Source organism: Physcomitrium patens, chromosome 25 (genome assembly GCF_059467195.1).
Source record: "Physcomitrium patens ecotype Gransden chromosome 25, ASM5946719v1, whole genome shotgun sequence".
NCBI lineage: Eukaryota > Viridiplantae > Streptophyta > Bryopsida > Funariales > Funariaceae > Physcomitrium > Physcomitrium patens.
In genome coordinates this window covers 6,275,739-6,299,471 of record NC_143434.1, presented here as the reverse complement: position 1 = coordinate 6,299,471, position 23,733 = coordinate 6,275,739, and the positions used below count along the sequence as shown (strand labels likewise).

The 23,733-nt window shown below is 27.9% G+C and overlaps 2 long non-coding RNA genes across 2 annotated transcripts; both read left to right on the top strand.

Moving 5' to 3' along the window:
• The first annotated feature begins 2,807 nt into the window (after positions 1-2,807).
• On the top strand, positions 2,808-4,590 carry LOC112277146 (uncharacterized). The gene is made up of 2 exons (XR_002968260.3): positions 2,808-3,401; positions 4,086-4,590. It is a non-coding gene; the product is annotated as an uncharacterized LOC112277146 (long non-coding RNA).
• Positions 4,591-6,127: 1,537 nt separating this feature from the next.
• On the top strand, positions 6,128-8,115 carry LOC149986282 (uncharacterized). Its single transcript, XR_016500908.1, has 2 exons — positions 6,128-6,758; positions 7,670-8,115. It is a non-coding gene; the product is annotated as an uncharacterized LOC149986282 (long non-coding RNA).
• The last annotated feature ends 15,618 nt before the right edge of the window (positions 8,116-23,733 follow it).

Genomic DNA, 23,733 nt, shown 5'->3' with positions numbered 1-23,733 from the left:
CAATTATGGTTACCATCTATACCTTGATACTTTTTACTTTTAAAAAGTTAATAATCTTATAGCAGAAGGTTTGGCAAATCATTTATCAAAGCTACATGCAATAATGAAGGTCCAATTAAAGGAAGCTCAAGAGTGATAAAAGATAAATGTGGATGCTTATCAAAAAGAAGAACCAAAATTTAATATAGGTGACAAGGTATGGTTGCTTTATTATAATATCAAGACTACTTATCCTTGTGATAAATTGGACTACCACAAGCTTAGACTTTTTTCTATTTGTAGATAAATCAATCTTGTTGCTTATCGATTATATCTATTGGAGGCAATGAAGATCCATCTTATCTTTCACATATCTCTTCTTGAACCATACAAGACTATGAATATACTAAGAAGAAGACAGGCTCTACCTCCTCTTATAGAGATGAATAATAATAAAGAATTCAAAAAAGAAGAAGTTCTAGACTCAAGGTGGCATTGAAATAAATAAGAATATCTTGTCCATTGGCACGGATATGATATTAATGAATGTACATGGGAGGAAGTAAAGAATCTTACAAATGCAATAAAGGTAGTAGAGGCTTTTTATTAATGACATCCATCCAAATTAAGATGAAGAATAGTTAGTCTTTGCTATAAAAGAAATAAGGTCCAGAGAAATTTGCATTCTACCTTCTATCTTTTTTTGTAGCTTCTGTGTATTTGTGATGCTAAGGAGATGGAAAATAAACAACTAGCAGATTCAATTCAAGAAATTTTATTTGTAGACTTATGAGATGAGATATTATTCCAACCTACAAGATGATGAAATCGAGATGAAGATCTTCAAGAATGACATGTCCTTCTTTACTTACCAGATGAGATACAATGTGTTTGGTATTACAACATTGGAAGAGATTTTTGATGTTTGGTGATTTTATTAGAGGTAGAAATAATTCTTGATGGTGTTTCAAATATTTTATTTGAAGAAAGTTACAAAGGCTTCCACAACAACCAAATAATAGAGTCGTCTTCTCACTTTGGTGATATCAAACATGTTGAATCACATTATTAACAATCTAGGCAACAATCAAATTTGATGACATATTACAAGTATATATAAATTATTTAAATAGGATGTTTTTAAAAACCTATATATTATTACTTGTTTAACATTAAATTTATGAATCTCAAAGATTATAAATTTTGATTAGTGATGTGTGTTGAAGCAGGTCTTAGAAGATTATTGATCTAACAACTATTTATTGTGTTGGGATTGTTTTTGGACTTGTGGCTATCCTAATAAAGTTTTTAGTATGCTAGTATTTTAAAGGTAGGTGGAATATATCCTTAAGTTGAAAGACCTCCCTCTTTTTATCCATGTTGAAAAAATTAAGTTTAGATCTAGTCCAAATTGGTCGCCTAAAGGTTATATAATAAAAGAGTTTTTGAATAGAAGTTGACATAAGAATTTACTTACATGCACAAGTGAGAATTGATGTAATCCGGATTTTATTACTTAGCATGTTTGAAAGATAGTTCTATAGATGGAAGAAGAGCTATGTAAAGATATTCTATTGGATATTATTTAATACAAATTCTAAAACTATTTCTTTACTCCACTAGATTTATTTTGGTTGAAATAATGACAAGGAAAGATTTATTCAAGTTTATAACTTAACTTCAAGTATTTGATAATTAATTTAGTCATAAAGGCTTATGTCTAGAAATTTGAATTAAGCACCTTTATCTCTTCATAGTCTAGAGGCTAAATAAGTCCAATTCAACTAATTTTGGTTCTAATTGTTGATTCAATTTTGACTTTTTAAATATAATTCCTCATTATAGCTTGGATTATTTTAAACTTTATTTTTATGGTTGCAAAATAGGAACAAAGAGACCACATTATTGCACGTATACCTTGGTTTGTGATTATGATTCTACTAGTAAAGAATAAATTTTAAGAGCCCTTGGTTGTGGTACTTTAGATAAATAATCTTATTAGCTATGTCTTCTGATAGCACTAGTAAGCTGATTGGAAAGCCTAAATATCTCGTTGTGCTACTTGAAATTAGCCATTTTCAATTTGGAATCATTTTTCTACTACCAAGTGTAAAGCTGTATGAATGCTCAAATCCCTATTAATTTGTGCCAATTGATCTTTGCTCACCTACTTGCACAATAGGCTGTGATAATTTCTATAGCTATATCTATGTCTAAATTGGATTCATTTCCTTGTAGAAATAGGGCCGTATTATCTGCATACATCTAATTAGTGGTGGAGTGGGCATCAAGAACATTGAATCCAATTAGTGATCTAGTCAAATTAGCAAAACATTATTAACAATCAAGTAGAGATACTAAGCTAACCTTGTCTTATTGATCTTTATAATAAAAATTATTCACTTGAAATTCCATTTAATATAAGTTAGGTTGAAGCTTCTTTGTAGAAGAACATTATTAAATCCACCCACCCTTGAGGGAAGCCCATTTGAGTTATTGTTTCTTATGAAAAAGCCTATGAGAGGATCAATTGGAAATTCTATCTCTACATATAGATTCGATCTAGTCTCGAGCAAATCATATTTGGTGCTGATCTTTTATTATTCCATGTGAACTTCTTTGGAGAAAGTTTGTCGAACTCATCTACACAAAAACAATCTTGCAAGCCTAAGTGGATTACTAAGTCGCTCTAACCTACAATTTCACGTTATTCCCAGCCTGTTGTGGGCAGACCACCCTGTTAATCATCAAGCTGGTCGATCATGTTGAAATCCTCCCCTAAAACCCAGTGAACGGGGAAGGGAAGGGGATGAGGGAGAAATATCTAATTTTGTTCTAGAGTCTGGTGCAAGATTCCATGTAATTAAAGGCATTTACGTTTAGAATCTTGATTTTAATTCTATAGGTCCATTGTATAGTGATGAATTAAGCTTGACCCTTCATAATTTCACCGTGTTTGCATGCTAAGTTGGAGAGTCTTGCTGATAAGAGTATGCCCATACTCCCCTCAAAATTGTTCGTGGATACGTTATAAGTTGCCTCATTCTAAACGGAGAACCCTCTGGGGTATTTAATTTTTCCAATATGAGTTTTCTTCTCTGTAAGAGATAATTTATGTTCTTGAATGAGGATTATCTCAAGTCGAAGGTGGGATTCGTGAAAGAAGTCCCTAACTTCTCGTTACTTACGTACCCCAGTTAGATTACGTCCAAAGCCCTAGATGTTAAGCGACGCTATGACGAGGTGATTAGTATGTTGGGTGTCTGTTTGTGGGGTTGCGGACTCCCTTGTGAAGGCTTCGTTTCTCCGTGTTGGAGCGATAGTTGTATTAGAGAACATATCTTTTGGCAGCATGGATGTGTTAAGGCCCAAGAAGGTGGAGAGTTCGGTTGTGTGCAAGCCCCATGCCTGTGCTTGGTGAGGTAGGTGGTTCTGCAGGGGTGGTGGAAGGAGAGTCCACATCTTCCTGTTGGCATTTCTCTAAGTACATATGGCGTCATTGTAATTGATAAGGACTACGATGGTGCAGATCGCTTTTTCTGGGGAAAAATGTGTCCATGAGTAGATCCAACTTACATTGTCCCACTTCTGGATTGCAGTGATATATTTCTGTTTTAGGATGACTCTGCTCCGTAGGTGAAGCATTGTCTCATTTACTATATGCATTTTAGCCAACTATGCTATCCAGTGTTTTTTCTCGAAGCTATGTGTGAGTTGAAAGATTGAAGTTGATTGTGGTGTTAGATCTTCTTTTTTGATCAACGTTTTGAGTAGGTCTGCTTTAAGTCAGTAGAAAGGTGGTATAATAATTGCACAAGGTATTATATTTTCTGGTGGTTGGCTAGGGATGACGAAGGACTAGAAGCTATGGTGAAGTTGTGCCGTGCAATAGCTATGGGCTTCCGTAAGCTGTGTTTCAGGGTTAGGAGTTGGAATGTTAGTTAGGATCTTTAGTTGCTAAATAAATATTGTTGGGTGGGTATTTGGTTAGGTCAAATGGATGTTATGATTCTGGGGTGTGATTGAGCTTTGTGGTTTGTTAGGTATTTTGGAGGTTGTCGGTTCCTTTGGGATGTCCCACTGATATCTTTTTGGGAACTGTTCAGTCGTAGGATAATGTGGGATCGAGCATTTTTAAACAATTTGGTTGAAGGACTAGTAGCGGCTGCACTAGGAGATCAAGCCACTATATTCCAACATATATTCAATCTCTTTCTTCGCCATCTAGTCGTGGCAGGAGAATCGATTGAGTTACGGCTTTGACATTTTTTTTTATGAACTCAATATACGAACTCGAGGACCCGAGATCTTAGTTAAATACGTATCGGCATCATCCACAAACAGAATCTCGTTGAAGACATTGAAGGTAGCTCTCAAAAACTCTTGCATTCTTAAGAAAGGAGGTAGTTCCCAAATCTAGGCCCATATTCTGATCTTAAGATTCAATTTCTTGATATGATGATTAGTATTGAAATAGGGAGACCAACTGTAAAATGTTATATTACCTCCTTCCAATGTAAATCCCTGTTCCGAGAGTATGTGAAGTCTGTCCTCTTCTTGTAAAAATTGTATTTCAAAATAATTGTTGAAGCGGATTGTAAGTTGCTGGAAGGATCTATATAGACTAGCTCTGGCCCAAATAGATAATTGTCTTGCTCCCAATGTGCGGGATGTAATGTGTCCAAGGACCATATAGTTTGCAAGTTTGACCATTTTGTATTTGTAGGAGTGAAAGCTATCTAGAGATAATGAGATCCTAAGAGGGAGTGATCGACCCTGAGTGTCTTGTATTTTATCCAGTTCAGTTTGTGACTCCATGTGTGAGTTGGATATGATTGGGTGAGTTTTCTAGGTCTCTTCGAGTTTTGGAGGTAGGATCTTTGGTTATCGAGGTTCCACTTGTTTTATGGGATATGTTTTCATGTGCTCTTGGAGATAGCAGACTTGCAAAAATCTGTAAAGGTCTAGTGAGCTCAATCTGTAAAGGTCTAGTTAGCAAATTTGGTTTCCTGAATGCATTCTTTTGCTACGCGCTAGTACCAGTATAGTGAAGTGTATCCTTAGCCAAATATTTTACACCCATTTTGAGCCGTTTCTAACCAAGTGGACCTAAATATGGTAGCCGGTCGGGCCTAAGCACCTTTGAAAGGTAATTTTGTTGCAATTCAAACAATAGCAGGGCCAGCAGCTAGAGCAGAGGAAGGAATTACACAAGAAAACTCGTTAGCAAACCAGGAATCTAATAGAGCTAGAAGAGTACTTCACAGAGCTAGTCTGTAAAGGTCTAGTTAGCAATACTCTCGCCCATTGACCGTGCCCACCAAACGGTCACTGCGCATTCATACTCCGCGCTCTGCTACCTGGCTGACTCATACGCCAACATCTCCTTGGAGTGCTTGGCACTGCAATCCGCTAAAACCACACGCGACCTTGTGGAAACTTGTGTTTGGCTAGCCAGAAACTCTCATAAATTGATTCACATACTATAAAGTCCTCAAAGAAGATAGAGTGAATCAAATAATGCTGTACATAAGGATAAAAAAAACATGCAAGAAAAACACATGTACTACACATAACTCTAGAGCCCTTGTGAATGCTGCAGTTATAAAAACTTCAATGTTCTTATGACCTGTTTGAATGCAACAAGAATTCGTATGCTTCTAATGAATCATACGGGCATGAATACCTAAGATAAATCTTGACACAGAAGAATATTTTACCCAATAAGAAAAAGCATTCAGTATACATGTATAAGGTAACGCCTCCATACCTCCATGTTTGATGGAACTAACTGGTCCATCACCGCCTAACGCATAGTGGGCAGCATCAGCTTCTCAATTCAGATGAAGGTTCAATGAAGCGCTCTTCACCCTTGCATAAAAACATGAAAATCCATGCATAAAAACTCTTCGTCTGCTTCCAGCACCCAGTTGATCAAGTTCTCCAATCAAAACAATCCCACCTGATCAACCACATAATCAAAAATAAATTAGCCTAAAATACGTAGATAAATGTTCTTGCTAAAAAAACTATGAAGGCGACGTAGTAAGTACAGAACAGAGGATATGTCAAGTGAGCAAAAAGCACGTGCATCACGAAATGCTTTCCTCCATAGAATGAGACTACCTTTTATAACAACATATTTTCATGATGTTCTTGTAAACACTCATTTCGAGCTGTACCAGTATTCTTCAGAACCATTCTAATCAACGTATAAAAGAACAAGAATCCCTCCGTATTTGCCATCGGTAACACTACAGAGGTTTCATCCAACTCTCGGATGAGGGCCGGCCACCAATCAGTGTAGATTCCAGCAATGGCGTGGCCGGATCTCAAGCAGCGACAGCCTTGGCTTCTGCAAAGCTTGTACCGCTCACCCTCACCAGAAGTTGTAGAAACTACTTCTGTGGGTAATTTTTGGTTGCTTGAGCAGTATCGTTTGTGGGTTGTCGTCGTCTGGAAATGTTTGCAGTCTAGGCTCGGCTAAGACAATTCGTGGCTCTTTCACTTCCTACTGCTCTTGAGGTGTGTTTGTGTTCGTGGATGTGAAACAATTGGTGGGGATTTTGAGGCGGTACGCTAGAAGTTAGAGCTCTTGCGACGCATGAGCGTTAATTTTTAGGTCAATACTTGTGGTTATCTGTTGCAAATAGCACTGAACATGATAGATCGACGACTGTGATGCTACTTGGGAGCCATAGCAGCGGAGGTGGCGATAACATCATTCTTTGTTTTGTAGTCGAAGCAGGGTTGATACTACACCCTCATCGCCATGCAAGGTGAGTCTTTGAAGGTGGATCATCTCTAATCACTTCCTTCATGTTTGTGGAATAAAGGAATTTCTTGACAAACTGCTGGGAAGATGGGGACTTGGTGTTTCTGGTTCTCTACATTGCGGCGGGTTGTAGTTTGATGCTCGAGTCGTTAGGTACTTGCTGTAGTGAAATGGTGATTGTGGTAGTGGTGTCCATTGCCTGGATTAGATGCGTTGTAAATAGGGACGGGAGGGATTTTGGGTTAAGCTTCTACAAGGCTATCGTAAGAACGCGAAGAGCAGATTAACATGCTCTCTCGGTGAGAATATAGATCTTCGACTGAAGAATAGTCTCTGCTGATTTTTTTCAATTAAACCTTTTAGAGTAAAAGAATGATTTCCCACAGCTGTTTGTTTTTTTGACGCCGACCCTTCTAATCAATTTTCTTCTCACAACTTTTTGCTTCAAAACTTTTTTTTTTCCTTTGCAGTACTTTTCAGTCCTTGGTGTTTTTAACCATTGCATTAATATTGTCGATAGATAATTGTTTAATCCTCTACATGGTTTTTTTGTATGTTTCGGTTGTTTGATTGAGGAAAATGAGCCCCTCATTTTGTGTCAATATAGGCTAGTCAGCAATGCAGTCAGAGCGAGTAGAAAGTTGCCAATCGGTCTTTTAAATTTGTCGTTACTTGTGTGAGGATACAGTTTTCGTCTTTCAACTGCAGTCGAGTGTGGTCCCGAAATTGATTAATACGAATAAGTTGTTTTTCTCTGTGTTCCTGTACCTTTTTTTTCTAATACATGATGCAAGAATGATAGTTATAAAGGTAATTGTAGAGTGTCAATAATGGGATTTAGGTACAATCTTGCACACTTCAATATCTGCAACAGTGAAACTTCTGATTGCTTAATACTCCAGTTTTCTCAAGCAGGTTGAGTTAAGTCCTCCATGTTGAGCAAGCAAAAATCGTGATGAGGAATTACTTGACAAACTTTTAAATTCTGAATTTATACTGTACGCATCGTTGTACCTGAACAGAGTCTTGAGCAGGTTGTCAACCAGTTTGGTTCTAGGTAGGTGCATAGACATGGAGGATTTCAATTATGATTTCGTACTATACCGAGTTCATATATAATACGATACAGAATCTACATACAGTTTATCATATATGTAGTAGAATATTTACCATGTACCATATATAATGCGATACAGAATCGTTATACAGTTTACCATGTTTGTCGTAGAACTTTTACCATATACCATATATTTTGTAGAGTATTTTCTTTGAATTTTTTTGTATTGTTTACTTCATTCATTGTAATTTGATGCAACTTTGCATTACAATGCATTGATAATTACATGCACTTTTAGAAACAACTCTTTTAAGCTTATAATTGACAATTGGAGGTTGGTATGATCATGGTTTGGATTGGTTTGGATTGGGAGATTTTGTTGTGAATTAAAAGTGAATCAACTATATTGTACTATCAACATTTGGTATTGTAATTCAATCAATACATGTATTTTTGATTTGATTCTCAATAAACTAATATTGAAGAATATGATATTTGAAATAATAGTTTCTAGTCCTTAATAGAATTCTTATCCAAAATGATAGTTAGTAATTTGAAGTATTCAAATTTGTTAATAGTTAAGCAAAAGATTACATATACTAGTTTTTTTATATATTTATTAATTTACTTAAATAAATAACATTCTAACATTTATACCATGTTATTAGCCAATAGATTGTAAAATGTAGCAAAGTAAAATCAATATATAGATATTTCCATTATCATGATGTATTTATATATCTAATCATATATAAATTATTAAATTTAATAATATTATGTTAAATATTTATATTTTTATATCTCACATGTTTTAGAATAAGAATTTAGTCCTATCATTAAATATTGATAATCATATTATTGTCACTTAAGCCTTGATTTTTTTTTAAATGTTGAGTCAAATAAGATATAAAGAGGTTGGCATGACATTAACATTAAGCATGATTATAAAATTGAGATTCTTTTAGTTTTTATAATTGATTTTTTTTAAAAAATATTATATTTACTTGTTAAGATTACTTTTAGATAGTATAGTATGTTGATTTAAATTTCTTTCTTAATTATATTTTTTTCTTTTTTGTATCAATTCTTTTAAATTATATTTGTATTTGCTATTATTTTTTATTGTTTGTGTAATTTTATTGCCTCTATTATTAAACATATCATTGTAGTGGTATACATAATATTTTTATTATTTAAATATTATGTGGCAATTAATTTTTTAAATTGATACTTGAGAATTAGAGGTGAATAATTAAGTCTATACTTGGAATGATGAATTAGTTAAGTTGTATGTTTAAGGTTAGGGTCTTTTGGTTGTAGCATATTGTTGTATATTAAAAGTTTTCAATCTAAGTGATAAAATTGGATAATATGTCAAAGAGTAATTATTTTTTGACTTTTTAAATTTCTTAAGCTTTATTTTATGTAAATAGAGCTACTAAATTCTAAATGATTTGTACAATATTTAAATAAAATATTATCTAATTTAATTGGATGTAGTAAAAAAAATAAAAAATAAAAATTGTAACTTTAGATTATATTGAATCATCTTACTTATACTATAAGATTAGATATATAGATCATTATATTAGTGTAACATTATTTTTTTATTTAATTGTATAACAAAAACTTGTAGATATTAATTAAGATTGCAAAGTAATTTACAAGAAGATTATAATAATGTCTCTAAGTTTATATAGAAGTTATACCTTTTATTTTAGTAAATTGATGGAGATTTAATCTTAACATCTAATCTAATGGTGCTTGATTTTGTAAATGATAGGTGTATAATTCTACAAACTTGAAATATATCAAGTAATTTAGATGAACATATATATTTTTTGAAAGCTCCAATTGGAAGTCTATTTTAAAGGTAGCAAAGTTGTTTATGAAATTTACATTGGAATGATTCTTTAAAAAATTTGAGATATTTTTTTACTATATGCTTTGCAATTGAATAATTGAATTTTGATTTTAAGAATATTTAGACATAATATGAACTATTGCCTATTGAAAGTTAATAAATTTGTTATACTTATAAGTCACCTTAGTTCATTAGTTTATATTATATTGTATTGTGAGCCTTTTAGTAAAGGTATAGATTATTGGTGTATTATATTAATATGTCATTAGGATGTAACTATATTAATAATATTTTATAATTATATATTTGATGGTTTTTGCTAAGCTTATTTTTAGAAATCAATATGATATAGGATTAAAACTAGATAATATCTTAACTAAGTTTTGTGAATATTAGAGGATTTATTGTGCATTTCCATTGAATTCTTTACTTCACATTAATTCAATCCTTACTAAAAGCAAAAAAATTTACCATACTATTATAAAATGGACTTTTTGCAAGCATCAATGGAGATTATAATGAAAGATTCAACATCATTAAAAAAAAGATGTTGACTGAAAGACAATGTAAGGATTTGTTGAGCAATTTTTCAAGGAATCTAAAAACAATTCAAACTATTATTGGTGATTCTTGTCTATATGCGTTTGATGGAGCAAAAAAAAAAAATTGTTCAAAATTATATGAAAATTAAGAAACTTGATTGAAAAGTGTTGCAAAGAGGATTGGTTAAAGAGTGAAGTAGTGCAAATCAATAATGAAGAAGCTTTTAGATAACTTCTTATTAACTTAGATTATTCTTTTGATACCATAAGTAGCATTTTTAATGTTATCTTAATCAAATGAAAAAAACTATTGAGATAGAAAGAAGGACCATATTTTTCCAACATGCATTGATGAAGTTTATGAAGATATGATGCCATTGAATGAGATGCTTGATGGAATTATACAACAACCATCATATAGAAGTAAAGATGGTGAATTTGCATATTATCTTATAGCAAAAATAAGTAGTATATAAAAGTTTGAAGGGAGAGAATTCGACATTATTATTTTCGTTGATGAATATTTTCATCTTGAATATGAAAGACTATAAGTTCTATTAGATAGAAGTGAAAAAATGTGGATATATCCAAAAAAATAGTCAATTATAGAAAATACAAAAAAGATTTTTTATTTTTATTTTTAATAATTTTAAATAATTAAAAAGAAAACTATTTTAAAAAAAAGATAATATTTTGAATAAATTAAGTCATTCAAATCTCATTAATCTTTTTTATTGTGATTTTTCTAAAGAAAAGAAATAATTTAAATTTTTCATAAAAAGATGAAAGATGATTTTATTTAATATGTTAAAAAAATAAAGATTACTTTCAAAAGAAATTGCAATAGACATTATGCTACAAATTGCAAATAGAATGTGCTATATGTATGACATGAAGGTAGCTTATCATGACCTAAAGTTTGATAATGTTATTGTAAATTCATTAGACATCTTAGAGATAGTTAATTTAGAATTTGTATATGTGAAGTTGCTTAATTTTGGTATTTCAAAGGTTGAAGTGAAAAACAATCTATAAGTATGTACAAGAAGAAGTTCTTTAGGAACCATTAGATACATAGCATCTGAGGCTATAGAGAAGTAAGAAAAATCCTTGCAAAAGGTGGATGCTTTAAAAGTCAATGTGTTTAATTTTGGTATGTTTTATAGTGAGATTATTTCAGGAATAAAATATTTTGGTGGTGTATACTTTTATAGTGCTTATCAAGAAACTATAGAAAGAGATAAAAGGCCTAATTTGCCAAAATCTTATTCAAAAGAATTAAAATTATTGATAGAAAATTGTTAGTTGTTGGATCCATTAAAGAAATCTACATTCCTTGAGATTTATACAAGGTTGATAATGATAAAGAAAACATTGCTCCAAGGTCCTTGGCGAAATAAAGACCTCAAAGATAAAGACTATATACCATAGATTGACATTGTTTTAGATTCAAAGTAATAATAGATAAGTTTCAAAGATAATTTGTGCAATATTATTCAACAATTTCTCTTGTTTTTTTGATAATATTTTTCCATCTTTATTCAATACTTATGATTTGCATCTCAAATTAGAAAAATTAATCCTACCACACAATTGGTAGTTAACTAAAAACAAATTGGTTTATCAAATCAAACTGTTAATAAGGTATATGGTTTTTTTGTATTATAATATAATTATAAAAAATACTATAATATAATATAATATGTGACTTAAATCTTAATAGGTATATAAAGATATTAAAATTCATATAAATTATGTTAAAATTCAAATTTAAAAGCTCGTGAATTATTACAAGTAAATGAAAAAACTACCAAAATTTTGAAATTAATTAGTTTAGATAAGAAATTAATTGAATTAAAAAGCAAACTACAAATTTTTGTTAATTTAGAAATAATTTAAATAAGTGGAATTGGCAAGTCAACATTGGCCAAGGCTCTAAGTAGCCATATCTTTCTCAAGTTTGAAGCAATATGCTTTGTAGATGAATTAAAGAATAGAAAATACAGATTTATGTTAAGAAAAAAGTTAGAAAATTTGCACAAGCAAGCTCAAGTATGTTCTTTGTAAAAAAGATAAGACATCTTAAAATATGTTCAAAAAACAAACGAGGTTTTTATTATCTTAGATGATACAAGAAGTGAGAGTCAATTGGATGAACTATTCGGTGTTGATAAGTTTGAAGATGATGATGCTAATAAATTAGTTGCAATTAGTCAAATTTAAAGTTATTTAAAATAATATGTATCAAAACATGGCAAAGTGGATTTGAAAATTTTTGTTAGAATCCAATCTATAGAATTATTTTCTATGCATACCTTTGCAATCAATGAATCTTATTTATTATATTTAAAAAATATTATTGCTAAAATTATTAATAGTTTTTATAGACTTCCATTGAGTTTGGAAGTGATTAATATTTATTTTTATGAAAACAAATAATTACAAATATAGGAGCAAATTATGTATAGATTGTTGCGAGCAAGATATAATGGAAGTAGAGATGGAAAAAAATTAAAATACATTACAAATCAACTTTGATGATCTTAAATTCAATGAAAAAAATATATTTTTGGATATTTCTTGTTTTTTTTGTAATGATTCTTATCATAGATGGATATTTGAAGAAGAAATATTATACATTTTAAATGATGATATTAAAATTTTCAAACAAACCTTTTGACAATCTCAAAGATAAATTATTATTTATAGTGGATGATTTTGAAAATTTGTGTACACATGATCAATTGCACAATATAGATTGCAGACTTGCTAAAATAGAATTTAAAATATTTCAAGATCAAAATTTGAATTTGATTATATTTAATGATTTTGATCAAAAGATAAGTATATTATTAGCTTATTTATTATTTTTTATGTATATGAATTTATATTTTAATAATTTTTTTATTAGAAATAAATCATATAATATAATTTTTTTATTTATATATGAATTATCCAAAATTTATATAAGTTCTATCTTTTATAAAGCTAAAACAAAAATTTAGATATCAAAAATGTTCAAAAGTAGATACTATGAATAATACAAATCTTTGTTTGTTAATCTTTTACTTATGTGAGGATTTTAATCTTATTTCAACTCTTATAGAACAAAATTCTAAACTTCAATGTTGGATTATATATTTTTCAAATAAAGACCGTATGATTAAAATTCAAAAAGATGATATTAATAGATTTTAAAATATTATTAAATATAAAGTTTTTAGTCAAATGCATATATTTTATCTTAGTAATTATGAATTTTTTGAATCTTTTTGAAATGATTCATTCAAATCATTACCTTTAATAGATCTATATTTAAAAAATTCTACAAAGTTAAAAGAATTGACAACAAACTTGTGTAGTATGACATTTTTGGTTGCTATTCACTTTAAAAGTTGTTTCATATCAGAAGTACTTTCTAAAAAATGGACAAGTCTTAATGCCTTAAAAGAAATAAAAATCATTAAGTATACATGTTTAAAGATAGTATGAAATGGAATTAGAAGCTTTACATATTTGAAGATAATACACATGTATGAATGTAAATTTTTAGAAGAGTTTCCAAGTAGATTGCTAAATTTGGTTATATTAGAGATATTCAATATCTCAAAGTGTACAAAATTAAAGAAGTTGTCAAAAGGATTTGAAAGCTTAACATGTTTGAAGACACTATACATGTAGGAATGTGAAGCTTAGGAGGAATTTTTAAGTGGATTGCTAAAATTGATTGTATTAGAAGAATTGAATTTTTTAAAGTATAGAAATTTAAAGAAGTTGCCAGAAGGGTTTGGAGATTTAAAATACTTAACGATACTTTATGTGAATGAATGTGAGGCTTTGGAAGAATTACCAAGTGGATTGCCAAGTTTGGTTGCATTGTAAGAATTATATATTTTAAAGTATAGAAAATCAAAAAAAATTCAAGAAGGATTTGAAAGCTGGACATATATAAAAATAATATATATTAATAAATATGAGGTTTTAGAAGAGTTTGTAAGTAGATTTCCAAATTTGATTATATGAGAAGATCTAAATTCTCAAAATATTAAAAATTAAAGAAGTTGCTAGAAGGATTAGTAAACTTGATATGTTTGAAGATATTATGAATGTAAAAATGTGAGACTTTAGAAGAATTTTAAGTACATTGCCAAATTTGATTTCATTAGAGAAATCAGATTTCTTAAAGTATAAAAGATTAAAGAAGTTTCTAAAAGTGTTTGAAAGCTTGACATATTTGAAGAGACTAAAAATGTAATAATATAAGATTTTGGAGGATTTTCTAAGTAGATTGCCAAATTTTATTACCTTAGAAGAATTAAAAATTTTAAAATATAAAAAATTAAAGAAATTATTAGTTGAATTTTGAAGGTTATCATGTTTGAAGATACTTAAAATATAGAAATGACAGACTTAAGAGAAGTTTCCAAGAAGATTTTCAAATTTGGTTGCATTAGAAAAATTAAGTTTTCTATTGTATAAAAGTTTAAAAAAATTGATAAAAAATTTTAAAATCTTGATATGTTTAAAAATATTTTACATATTAAAATTAAAGGCTTTAAAAGAATTTCTAAATTTATTTTGAAGTTTGATGTTTTAAATAGTTTAGATTTTAATTGAAGAGTGTGATTCTTTTGAAAAATAATTTATGCTTATATTTTAAAGATTATAAATATTTTGCATTAGATTTGAAGGTTTTAAAATATATGGCTTAATTAAAAATTTAGTGGTAAAAATATTTAGAAGTATTTTTTAAGTAATTTATATAGGAAATATTAGAATTCTTTTATTATTAAAAATTAAAGAAGTTTTTGATAAAACTTGAATACTTAACATATTTGAAGAAGCTAAGTAGATAAAGATCAATGAATTTAAATGAATTTTAAAGTATATTTGGAGCTCTAATCATATTAGAGTGGTTAATTTTTTTTCAAATTAAAATCATTGATGAAGATATTAGAAGGATATAGATGATTTTTATAATTAATAAAAATAGGCAAGTCAAAATATTAGGCTTTAGAAGAGTTTTTAAATATATTTATATATCTAATTATATTAAAAGAAATAAACTTCATTAAGTATAGAAATTTTAAAAAATATATCAAAAATAAATTAAAATTTGATATATTAAAGATTTGACATATTAAATAATATTATGTTTTGAATAATTTTTTGTTAGATTTTTTATTATTTTTTGAAAATATAGATTTATATAAGGCATTTATTATGTAATATCAATTACATTCTCAAAATCATATATGATATATTATTCTTATATATTTTTATTTCATATTTTATTAATATGTATTTAGATAGAAGTATTAAGAACATGAATCATAACAAAATTTTAAAGAAGTAATATAATTTTGTAAAACTCATAGAAAAAAAATAATTTAATTAAAGATAGATATAAGATAGAAATTAAAATAATTATTACCAAATACAAAAAGACTAGAAATTCTTGAAAAAAAACTTAGAATAAAAAAGAATCAATAAAAATAAGAAAGATCTTATTCTTACCTCCATATATATTATCTAATTAAAGACCTATATGATAATATTCTATAATTCATTTGATATGTATCTAACTTAAAAAATATGTATCTAACTTGTAAGAGAAGTTTTTAATATGTGTGCTATATGCTAATTTGTACCACAAGTGGCCAATTAATGCAACATATGGTATAAATCATCAAAAAAACTCACTCTTACTTTTAAAATAAAACTTGAATTTAGATTATTAAAATAATAATTACTAGATGATTAATATAGAATATTTTAAATAAATAAAAGAATTAGTATTAAAATATAAAATTAATTTTTAGTAAGAATCTATTATAATTATTTTTATCATAATTATACTTTTAATTCTTTTACTACTATATTATTAATTACTTGCTTATAGCAATTGGTAATTTATCATACAATCAAGGAGCCTTGTTCTAGTAGTTGTGATTTTTGTGTAGTTACAAAATAATATGGTGAAGGACGTAGGTGTTAAGTAGTGAAGACGATAATAAAAATCACAAATTAATTCATGATTGATTGGTCGTAGTTAGTGGAGAGCTCTATATATTGCATTCAACCTTCAAAACTAATATACCAAAGTGGCACCAGCAAGAGGATAAATAGATTGTAATTTCTCAAGCTTTTATTTTATTTTATTGCATAATTTGATGAACATCATGAGTAGTATATGAATCTATATTTATAAGAAAGAATTCAATATATTGTGCTATTTACGTGAATTACACAAAAAAAATTAAATACTTTTTTTAAATAAAATAAAGGTGCTTCAAAAAATAAAATTTTAACATTAATAGATATATTATAATAAAGATTTCTTCCAAAAATAGTCAAATCTTATTGAAAGATAATCTACTTTCTATTTAATAAATCTAAGACTACTAAGATGGAGCAAGATGATAAAAAGCATCAAAATGGTTGCATTCATTCATGTTCTCAATAATAAGTAGAAGAACACCTTTAAGAAATAATAATTAGACATGGTGTCATTCACCTTATTCAATTCTTCAATACCATGCAAACTATGGAAAAGGCTCTTTGGCACGTGGCTACAAGCAAAACAAAAGCTCAAGTTGAAGCAATTGAGTAGAAATGAAGTACAAGATGAGATGAATTGTGATGCAATCAAAATCTACATCCAAAACATAAAGAAGGAGGCAAATTGACTAAAAAGGTGAAGTGTTGTTCTTGGCTTTTTTTACATTTTTAGCTTTCTCTTGTTCTTGCATTAGAAGAGTTTCAAGTTTTTTGTATATAATATTATCATGCTATATATATATATATATATTTTTTCTTATACATTGTAGATTTTATGGTGGTGGTATTGTTGGAGATCTTTTTTATTGTAGTTGTTATAGTACTGAGTAGTGCGTTGTGACAAGAGCCATTGATTTTAGTTCACATTGATTCTTCTCTAATTGGTTGTTATAAATTACAAGCAATGGTATTTTTCTAATTTGAGCTCTATTTTCTTTGCACTAAAGCTCTTATTATTCATTTCTTTGCTAGGCTTGCAGTGGAAGTATGAAAGTTGATTGACAATCTTTTGATTGTATTTTTTTTCTTCTATCGTTTGTCAATTGTATTTAGTGTTTTATCTTAAGAATAGTAGTTGGAGTTGTTACACTCATGTTTACAACATGTTCTTGGTTTTTAATCTTTTGATCCATTATTACATATTTATTACTTAATCTTGTATGTTTGTCTTATCCTTGGTCGGAGACTTATTTAACAATTATATTCATCTTAGTTCTATATTTTACTTATTATTCGTATCATTATTATAGTATTCTTCTTAATATTATATAGGTCCTTTTCTTGAGTCCAGATCACCTTTGCATATGTTGGAACTTTTGTACAAAGATCTATTCGTCTTCTTTGTTTATTGTAGTATACTAGTCCTTCTTTTGGTATATTTATAGTATTTAATTAGAAGCTTTTTACTCTTATTCAATATATTATTATGCTATCTACAATGTTATTGTGTTTTTTCATTTCAATATTATGTTACTATTATAAAAATAGAATGTATTATAAAAGCATGATTGACATCATTTGTTGCAAATGAAATGTGCTAAAAGTGAAGAGGAAGGCACTTTTGGTGTCTTAATTAAGAGCTGGATAAGTCACAACTTTGGGTACATATAATATGAAACATTTAATATTCTTCCTTTTAAAGTCGTATTTAATTCTTTATTAAAATAAGACCTAATATATCTCTAAAAGCTAGCAATAGAAAGTAAAAAAATGTTTGTTTAATTTCTTGTCAATTCAAAACATATGGATGTATCATGTATTGAGCAAAGTATTGAAAAGAAAATGTAATGTCATATCTTATATTATTTACAAGGTACAATAACAAATCTAAAGCTTTTTGATAAAACTTTATATCTTCTGCATCCAAAAGATCATCATTATGATCTTTAGTGACATGACTTTGTACCATTGATATAGCAATTACCTTTGTATGTTTCATTCCAAATCCCTCCAATTTTTAATAAATACACTTAATTTGGCTCAAATTAATAGTACTATTTTTTTATCTTATAAAAAAATAATACAAAAAAAATCACTAGATTCACTAAGGTATTTTATTTTTTAGCACTCTTCTAATTAATCCTTGCATTTTATAAGGATTTCAAAGTTCTTGCTACCAATAAGTACATCATTAATATAGATAATTAATATAAGAATTAGTCCCTCAATATATATTGTATACAAAAAAAAGGTCTGATTTTGAGTGCTCCTAACTAAGATTCAATAAAGATTTATTTAATTTTTTTTTCCATCCATGCTTAGATTGCTTCAAATCGTACAAAGTTTTTAGCAATTGGGCCATCTTACCTTTGTATTCTGATGGAACTTCCAAACATTTTGAAATCTTCATATAAATGTCATTTCTTTTAAGTTTGTCATTTAAATAAGCTGAAATAACATTAAGTTACAATATATTCCAATTAAAGATATAAAAATTATAATAAATATGTAAATTATTACAAGGCAAGCAACTAGTACAAAATTTTCTTAGTAATCAAGATCCTTTTCTTGAGTAAAATCCTTTGCAATTAATCATAATTTAAAATATTCAATAGAACCATTGCTAATAAGTTTTTTTAAAAAAAAAATATTTTGAATTCATAGCCTTTTTATCATTGGATAAAAATGAAAATTTCCATGTACCATGATCTTTCAAAGAATCAAATCCTTCTTTCATAGCATGACTCTATTCTTTGCAAAAAGGTAAATTTATGGCTTATTTAATAGTCTCTGATTTTTTATATTTATTAACACGAATCATATCTATTGTTTCAATTGACAAGTCATAATTTCTTCATATATATATATATATATATATATATATATATTTTTAAGGCATATAATGAATCCTACGACCACTTATAATATTTTTCAAGTCAATGCTACTTATATAACAAAGTCTTGGTAGTAGAGCTTAAGTAATTACTTCCACTTTTGATTGATGGAATTCTACTACTTCTGTTGGTGTAGGATTTGCTTCCTCTTTAATCATCTTTCTATCTAATCTATCATACTCATGTAATCTTTAAGCTTGAAGTTGAAATATTTTTAATTCACTTGGATGTTTAAAATCTAGTAAATTAAGATTATTATTATAATCTATATCTTTTTCAATTTTTTCTTGAGGGGTTGGTAGCTCACCAAGTGATTCATCTTTATTACTGAGAAAAATTACATCTTGACTAATGATCATCTTCTTCTCTTTAAATAGAAATGTTTTATATTCTTTTGCTACTATTAAGTATTCAATAAAAATACGTTTTCTTATCTTTGCATCAAACTTTTGATATTTTTCTTTTGGTATATGATACCAAGCAAAAAAACCAAAGCAATGAGTATTTTGAAAAAAAGATTTTTTACCATAAAAAACTTTGCATGGTGTCTTATCACTAAGTCTTACAAGTGAAAGGCAATTGTGAGTTTAAGACACATATTTTGCTACAAATGTTCAATACTGATAATTCAACTTGGCATCATCTAAAAATATTTGTATTCCTTTAAAAATAGTCCTCATCATATACTTTGCTATAATGAAAATTTTATGTATATATGTAAGAGTGATTATGTGTTAAATGCCTTTAGTATTGAAGTAAGAACTAAGCCTACTAATTAAAAATTCAATATCTTGATCAATAAAAATATATATATATATATATATATATATATATATATATATTAAAATTCAATATCTTGATCAATAAATATATATATATATATATATATTAAAATTCAATATCTTGATCAATAAATATATATATATATATATATATATACACTTTTCTTCCAATTCTTTTTTGTATCTCTGCTTTTCAACTCTTATAAGCAATATGTACTTGATCTTTAGTTTGAAGAAATATATGACTAAAGAAATATATGACTACAATAGCCAAAATATTCATCAATCTATACAACTAGTAATTTGGCACCACTAAAGCTAGCTGTATTAGAATAATTAAGGTCAAATACTATTACATCTAAAATATCATTGGCATTCTTATGCTTATATTAAAAAGATTGCCTATGAACCTTGCCAATAATATATGATTTACATATAGGTATTTTATCCTTCTCTCTTTTGATCTTTAATCCTTTAATATAATTTATCTACTCTACCTCTTGTATTGTATGCATTGAAGCATGTGTTAATACTTGATGTCATTCAATAAGTGTACAATTTAAAATAAATGAATTAGAAATTATGGCAACTTCTTTAATTCACAAGACATAAAATAAGCTTTATTGGCTAGTGTGTCTTGTACAAATAAGTTATCTAAATATAGAATCTAATTGATTTTATTGATATTTAAGTTAAATTTATAACTTTTTTGCATAAAATTGTAGCTGATAGTAAAATATTACTTACTTTAGTAACCTAGTAGACATCCTTCACAACCATAGAATTTTTTTTTTATAGGATCTAAAACTAAGACGTGCATCTCATTTGAATCTTGTGATTTGCTAATACCACTATTATAGCCATGAAGTTGGATAGTCACATTTTCATCAAAATTGAGAAGCTTATGCTTGTCTTTTTGGATATATATATTCTTTGCACTATCAATGTATATATAATATTGTAATTGAAACAATCATACAATAATTTTTTTTGAATTAAGTAATAATTTTTGAATTGAAAGAACAATAATAACTCCAACATTTATTATACCATTGTTGTTTGTTTTAGGACATTTTGCATCACCTTGTCAATGCCCATTCTATCTATAAGTCTTACAAGTACTTCTAGACTTATCAACCTTAGGCTTCTATTTTTCTTGTAGATAGTGCTTCTTTAAGACTTACTTTTTTTTTGTATGCATTGTTAAAGCAAAAAATGAAAAACTAATATTTTCCTTTCTTTGCATCTCTTCTTCAAAGATAATAGATTATACTACATTTTTTGTAGTTTCTTCTCTTTTTTTCAATGCAATAAGTGAATCCTAAGATTGAATAAGTGAATCCTAAGATTCTAGTAATGCAGCAAGTAAAAGAAATATTATGCTTTGTTTGCTCATTTTACCACCGACTTCAATATATTCATTCTTAAGATTAAAAATCTCTCGAAAAAAAATCTCTATTGATTCTCTATCCATATATCAAAGATTATACAATTTCTTCATTGAAAAAATTTCAATAATAATTCTTGAAAGCTTATAGATCTTAGGTAATATGTCCCACATCTCCTTTGTACTATTACATTTGCTTATATGAATTAATTGCAAAAGCTTAATATTGAGTACAATCAATGCTTGTACTTTTACTTTCCTTGATTTTTATTTTTATTTTTTATTAATACTTATAGGACATTCTAATATTCCATCTATATGCATTTAGAGCTTACAAATATGTATGAAGTATTTTAAATAAAATACCAAGTGTCATATGTTTTTTTTATCTAATTGATGAATGCGATAATCTATTAAAGATGCCATTCTAAAATACAACTAATAGAATAGCAACAAATAATTATAAAAAAAAATTAATGAATGGTTTGTAAAATATAATATTTGAAAAGTAGTAATAGTATCAAGCTATATTGGAGCAAAAAAAAACATGATGGACATTATTCATTGAAAATAAAATATACCAAAAGCCAAAGAGAGGGTACTTTCGGTGTCTTAGTTCGGAGCCAGATAAGTCACAACTTTTGATACTTATAATACAGGACATTTAATAGTCATCTACTAAAGTGCTCTTGTTTATTCTTGATTAATATGATATCACAACTACATTTTTAAGACCATTAAAAAAGATGTGATTTCTTTGTAGTGATAGTATAATACACTTCTCTCTATTTTTAGTACTAGTATCTTAATAATTGGACTAAACATACAACATGATGGTCAATTAAGTGATTGTAAATTCTAGCAAACAAACAAAGTTCAGGTCTAATTTTGTAAGACAACTTACATAACTTAAGGCACATGTCTCTACTCAATGACCATATCAAACAAGGAAGTATTTGATTTTATAAAAACATTAGGTAAAAGGATCAAACAACTATAAGATTTAGGCATATAGAATAAAAAACGTATTATAGCACAATGAATTATATCAATATTGCACAATTCTACCAATTGTCTTAAGATTTCACAATCAAAGTGGAATTAAAATATTACATAATTTAATGTTTGATGATAAAATCAAATATTTTGAAACTAATTGGTATTTTAATAGATAAAAAATAGAATTTGATACAATCAACATAGTTTATAGTAATACATAGGAACAAATTGCAGACATAACTAAGCAACTAGGAAGAATAAAATTTGAACTTGGTTAGAACAATCTCACTCTAAGAGCTCTTGAAAAAAAAATTATTTTATTTTTCTAGTTTTGAATATCTCAAAATCTACTTTCTTGTATTTCTTCACATCTTTTTTATAATCCAACCAATTCAATTATACCTTAGATGTTTATTTTTACCTAATTGCATAATATTTTACTAATTAAATATTCTTTGAACCAATATTTTGAGACCCATGATAAAGCTAACTCAATCCACCTATTTCTGATATCTGTAAAGAAGCCACCATACCTTCAGAGGAGGCATTGTCTCACATAGTCTTATTATCTTCTATGACCTTAAGTCCAAGAATCAAATAAAATTCAACCTTTATAGCCAACTAATTGAAGAAGTTTTTGAAGAAAATCAAAAGAGATGAAAGAGCCAAAATCAACTATTGCCTAGGCTTATCATCACAAAAACCTCAAAGTTCATCCATTGCAAAGATATACACACATGAAGACTAGCCTTTGTCCAAAAAGAGGTGTTAGAACTTTTATTCAAAGATTTGTTCATCTTCTCTGTTCATTGTAGTATGTCAATTCTTCTTTTGATATATTCATATTATTTAGTTGGAATTCTTTTATTCTTACTTAATGTAATGTTATCTTATCCATAATATTATTATATTTTTTAATTTAATGTTACGTCATCTACTAAAAAGCTTTTGTTTATTCTTATTTCAATAGTATATTCAATGTTGTTAATTGTTTGTTTTATTTTGGATCTAAAAATTGTTGATCATTTTTTTTTATTATTGATCATCAATCTTTGATTGTATTTTTATTTGTGATTTTACTGGTGACTTGAGATAGAGCCACCTACTCTTTGTTCTCTTTTGGTTGTTTTCTCTTTAATTCAATAAGCAATGGTTTCTTTTGAAGATGTCAATAGTCAAATTTTCTAAATGTATTCAATAAAAATATTGTTGGCTTAGTCTTTAGTTGGCTTGGATTGAAGTAAAGCTACAATATTGCCAAATATTGTCAAATTTTCTAGCTGCTCATGGAGATAAAGTTCTTGTTGTTCTTTCTATTAAAGGGCATTCTTTATCATTGTTGTAACATTCTTCAAGCAGATCATCTAGTGGTGGTATTACAAATATTAGATCTTATTGAATTGAAGGCTCTTATTCAATGGAGTGTCAATCTGATATTGAATTTGTATTTATAA